The 5,587-nt window shown below is 35.4% G+C and overlaps 1 pseudogene across 1 annotated transcript; it reads left to right on the forward strand.

The window, feature by feature from the left end:
- Nucleotides 1-2,016: 2,016 nt before the first annotated feature.
- LOC309824653 (eukaryotic translation initiation factor 2 subunit 3, Y-linked-like) lies at nucleotides 2,017-3,431 on the forward strand (annotated as a pseudogene). The gene has a single exon. The product of its transcript is annotated as a eukaryotic translation initiation factor 2 subunit 3, Y-linked-like (transcript).
- The last annotated feature ends 2,156 nt before the right edge of the window (nucleotides 3,432-5,587 follow it).

Here is a 5,587-nt window from a genome sequence, read left to right on the forward strand (position 1 = left end):
ATAAGTTTTAGCCACCTTAAAAACAGTTTCTTTAAAGGATTAAAAATATGTAGAGTTACTGTCACATAATGGGCACTCCATAAGAGTTATCATTACCTTGAGTATAATTTAGATAGTGTATCTAAGCACCACGTTGACTTCAACTAGGAACTTCCAGGGGACATAATTTTAAGAATTAAATAAAGAATAAAACCACTGGTATCAGTTTGCTAAATATTTAAAATACTTGAAGACTGGTTATTAATCACATTGTTTTCTAGTTAATATGGGTAAACATTTATGATTCATATCTAAAATTATACTTAAAGGAGAAGGAAATTTACTAAGAATTTAAAGGTCAGGAGTAAAATATGGTCAGTGCCACAGAATTATATCATTTCATGATATCTGAGTACAAAAAGATGTGATGGCTTTTATTTCTGGAAAAGTGGGGAGATCAATTTATATTTGACATTATCAGCACATCAATGATAAATAAAATCTAAAAAATTAAAAAGCATCAGTGGGTACCCAAATATCTAAAAGGTGCCAACTCATAATACTGAAAAATCCTAACACAATATCATAGAACAGGAGAACTCAAATAAGCAAAGAACAGAAAAACAGCTATTAGAACCATAAGAGCTGCTTTATTTGTATATATTTAATTTTGAAATTTAAGGATGGCCAATTGATAGCAAAACATCCTACTATGATGAAAGTTTTAGTTCCCTCAAGAGAAGACTCCAGATGGCAACTAATGATAAATCATTCATCTTTGTGACTATATTTTCACCAGATGTTTTTAATGGTATAACTTCTGAATGAGTTATACTCTATCTGGGTTGAATTTTGTGCACCAAATTGTGAGTATGTAAGCCGAGAAAAATTGGGCTCCACAGTTTGAATCTAATATGTAAAGATTGACTGGGCCAGTAGGTGATAATCTCTAGCTAAATTCTTCATTAACCTTTTTCATATAATAGAGGCAACCAATTGGCAATTTAAATTAGATGAAAAAATCCAAGATATGAGGGAATATGAGATATTGTTTGCTATTAGATAAGAAAAGAAAGAGAAAGAAGTCTATGAATAAAACCCAATGGGAAAAGTTCAGAGAGACCAGATGTCTGTCTGACCTCAACAATAACAGCAAAGACAGTATCCTCAGAGAGCACAGGAAAAGAACAAATGAAAAAGATGAAAAAGACAAAGAACTAGAAATGTAACTCTGGAATCATAACAGGAGAAATTATCCAGAGTTTCATCAGTTTATCTGTTCCAATGTAGAAAATTCATCAGGCAAATAGACTGGTAGAGATAAGAGAAATACTCCTAAATTCCAAAGATGATTTAAGTTTAACCAAATTTTGAAAAAAATTGTTGTGAGTACAGCTGAAAGCTTCAATAAAAGAACCAACAGAATGTTTCTCCTTTGCAAAGATGGTCATAAACTAAAAAGGGATTTGAAGAGTATTCAAGTCAACACAAGTCTAGACTGTCAATAACCCCCAGATCCCAAAAGACGATTTCCAGTCTGCCATACAAGAAGCTTGGAAGTTACCATTTCATCCTAACAACAAGTAAAAGCTAAACATAATGAAAAATCAACTCTTCTTAGATCCATAAGAGAAGTGAAGTCGCAAGGCAAACTGCCGTCCCCCTCCAATTGAGAGACTGAAAGGCAAGCACATAGAATCAGAACTTACCAACATAGAAACTCACGAGCAGCAACCTCACGGGAACTAGTACCATCAGGGTAGGGAAACCTAAAATGTAATCAATGAATTGCTGAAGGCTCAGTGTGGACAACTTCTGAGAGTTAAAAACTCCAGGATGATTCAGTCATAAGGGGGTCCCCGCACTTTTGTGAGTTTTACCTTTACAAGCTTGACCTTTTGTGAGTTTTACCTTTAGAAGTTCTCACAGTGAATATTGAAGAAAAATCTCCTTGTGCTTCTGGCAGGAGGAGGGGTAAAGGAACCATCTTGAGATATGTCAGAGCATTCTGTTCTTCATAACAAGATCTGTCCTTAGATGGCGGGGGGCGAGGTTGGTGTGACTCTGGGGCAGCAACATCTTTCTCGCCAAGATCTCACCACACTGGATGTTACCAGGTTGACTCCACTCTCGCATGAAGTTATCAGCAGACAAGCCACAATTAATATAGGTACACTTGGTCACATTGTCCATGGAAAATCTACCTTTGTGAAAGCTATTTCTGGAGTTCACACTGTCAGGTTCAAAAATGAACTAGAAAGAAATATTATGATCAAGTTTGGATAGGCTAATGCCAAGATTTACAAACTTAATGAGGCAAACTGTCTTAGCCAGAATGTTACAGATCTTGTGGAAGTAGTATACCTGATGAGTTTCCTATAGACATTCCATGGACCAAAGGGAACTTCAGACTAGTCAGACATGTTTCCTTTGTTGACTGTCCTGGCCATGATATTTTGATGGCTACTGTGCTGAATGGTGCAGCAGTGATGGATGCGGCTCTTTGGTTAATAGCTGGTAATGAATCCTGTCCTCAACCTCAGACTTCTGAACACCTGGCTGCCATAGAAATTATGAAGCTGAAACATATTTTGATTCTGCAGAATGAAATTGATTTGGTAAAAGAAAGTCAGGCTAAAGAACAGTATGGACAGATCCTTGCATTTGTACAAGGTACAGTAGCAAGAGGAGCTCCTATTATTCCAATTTCTGCTCATCCGAAATATAATACTGAAGTTGTCTGTGAGTATATCATTAAGAAAATTCCAGTACCTCTAAGAGACTTTACTTCAGAACCCCAACTTACTGTTATTAGGTCCTTTGATGTCACCAAACCTGGCTGTGAGTTTGATGACCTTAAAGGTGGTGTGGCTAGTAGTAGTATTTTAAAAGGAGTATTAAAGGTGGGTCAGGAGATAGAAGTCAGACCTGGTATTGTTTCCAAAGATAGCAAAGGAAAACTCGTGTAAACCAATCTTTTCCAAAATTGTATTACTTTTGGTGAACAAAATGATCTTCAGTATGCTGCTCCAGGGGGTCTTATTGGAGTTGGAAGAAAAATTCACCCCACTTTGTGCTGGGCTGACAGAATGGTGGGGCAGGTACTTGATGTAGTTGGAGCTTTACCAGAGATCTTCACAGAATTGGAAATTTCCTATTTCCTACTTAGACGACTTCTTGGTGTACACATGGAAGGAGACAAAAAAGCAGCAAAGGGTCAAAAGCTATCTAAGAATGAAGTGCTTATGGTGAACACAGGATCCCTTTCAACAGGAGGAAGAGTTGGGGCAGTCAAGGCTGATTTGGGTAAAATCGTTCTCACCAATCCTGTGTGCACAGAAGTGGGAGAAAAAATAGCCCTTAGCCAGAGAGTTGAGAAACACTGGCGTTTAATTGGTTGGGGTCAGATAAGAAGAGGAGTAACAATCAAGCCACCAGTAGATGATGACTGAAGATTATCAGTTGAATAATACATTTGGATGAAGTCAGAATTTCTCTTAACAACCTAGGGGTAAAATTTCAAAGCAATACTGGGGATACAGCTCATTGCCTTAGTAGAAGCCATGAGGTTGTTTTCATTTTCTTCTGATGAAAATTAGCCTCTACTACTAAAATAAAAAATAAGGTCTATAATAAATGTCAGAATTGGCACATTGATGGATTTAATCCACATTTTATCAGTAATTGATCATTAAACAGTGTCACATTTGTGCATCAATTCAGGTTTGAAATGAAACTGCTATTACAACTAGACTTTGCTATAGCATACATACCACTGAACCTGTTTGAAATAAAGTTTTTCTCTTATTTTTTCAAGAAAAAAAAAAGAAAAATTATTTAACCAGAGCCTAACCTGCTGGGGTTTTATTAGTGCCTAACTGAAATGGGAAAAGGAAAATACACAACTCCAGCCTTTTTTAGCCATCCTGTCTCACTTGAGAAGTGGAAGGAGAAGGAGAACTGAAAAATATACAAGCAGAGAGATAGTTTAAGAAAAAAGCCAAAAATGAATGCTACAGATAAAAAATAATGTAACAGATGTGAATAATGCTTTTGATAGGTTTACTAGTAGACTGGACATGACTGAGGAAAGACTCTTTGAGCTTGAAGCTATCTCAGTAAAAACTTCCAAAACTGAAAAGCAAAGATGAAAAAAAAAGACTGAAAAAAATCAGAACAGAATAACCAAGAACTCTGGGACGACTACAAAAGATGTAACATAGGCATAATGGGAATTCCAAAAGGAGAAGAAAGAAAGAAAGAAAAAAACAGAAGAAACATTTGAAACAATAATAGCTGAGAAGTACCCTAGATTAATGTCAGATAACAAACCACAGATCCAGGAAGCTCAGAGAACACCAAGCAGAAAAATTCCCAGAAATACTACACCTGGGCAAAACATTTTCCAATGATAGAAAAATCAAAGGTAAAGAAAAAGTCCTTAAAGAAGACAGATGGGGGACAAAAACCTTACCTGTAGAGGAGAAAAGATAAGAATTACATCTAACTTATCCTCAGAAACCACACAAGCAAAGAGTGTGGAGTGAAATATTTAAAGTGTTGAGAAAAGACACCACCAACCTAAGATTCTGTACCCTGCAAAATTACCCTACAAAAGTGAAGGAGCAATAAAGCCTTTCTCAGACAAACAATCCTCAGATGCCTAGGTTAATTTGTCACATAGCAAGGTCAAATAATTGAAACATGAGTAGGGAAGTAATGTCCTAAAAGAGTCTAAGAAGATGAAAGATGGATAATCTTAGCCCAGTTTCTCAAAATGTTAGCTGCATTGGCAATACTTCAAAGTATAGTAAAATCTTAATTGAGCAATAGGTTCAGTTAACAAAAGTCACCTATCAACTTTTATAAGAAGAAAGTAACTTTCAAGCAAATAAGCTCCTATAGGAATATATATGTACTTATATATAGAATCTGATTTCAGTATGCATTTGGACCAATCAGCTTGTTCTACTTTATCTTGGGGTAGGCAGCCCCAGAATGTCAAGTTCCAATGCTTATCTCTTAGTTGATTGTTTGAAAGTCAGAATATATTTTTCAATAGCATCAGTATGATAAATGATAGCTTGTATATCAAGCCCACAAAAGACCAGGACAGATTTGATATGCTATACATTTATAGTAAAAAGAAAATTATAGAGTTGTAATACCAATAGTTAAAATATAAATTAAGTAAAGGCAATATTCATTATCTATGAGTTGCCATGTTAACACACTTGTCCCTTTTAGGAGTTTCCACCAATGTCCAAAGTCCTAATATCCTAGAAGTCAACAACACTTTGAAAGTTTAGTCGTATTTATTATGGCAGAATACTAGTTTCAGATCAAATTTATGAGACAGCAGGATTGCATATTTCATGAGATGTGAATTCTCTTTATAGTACAATGGTGTCTATTCAATAACAAATATGCAGTCTATTTGTACCATTTTAGTATTTTAAAATTCTATGAAATCTTATTTTGGTACTTTTGCTTTATAGGAAGATTATTGTTCATATTTATAATTTATTTGATTGTAAGTCCTTCATTAAGAATACGGCATCCAAATCACAACATTATTCCAAAGCCTCTTTATAACTCAGTTTCCAGA

This window comes from Grampus griseus, assembly GCF_964374135.1.
Source record: "Grampus griseus genome assembly, chromosome: 1".
Taxonomy (NCBI): domain Eukaryota; kingdom Metazoa; phylum Chordata; class Mammalia; order Artiodactyla; family Delphinidae; genus Grampus; species Grampus griseus.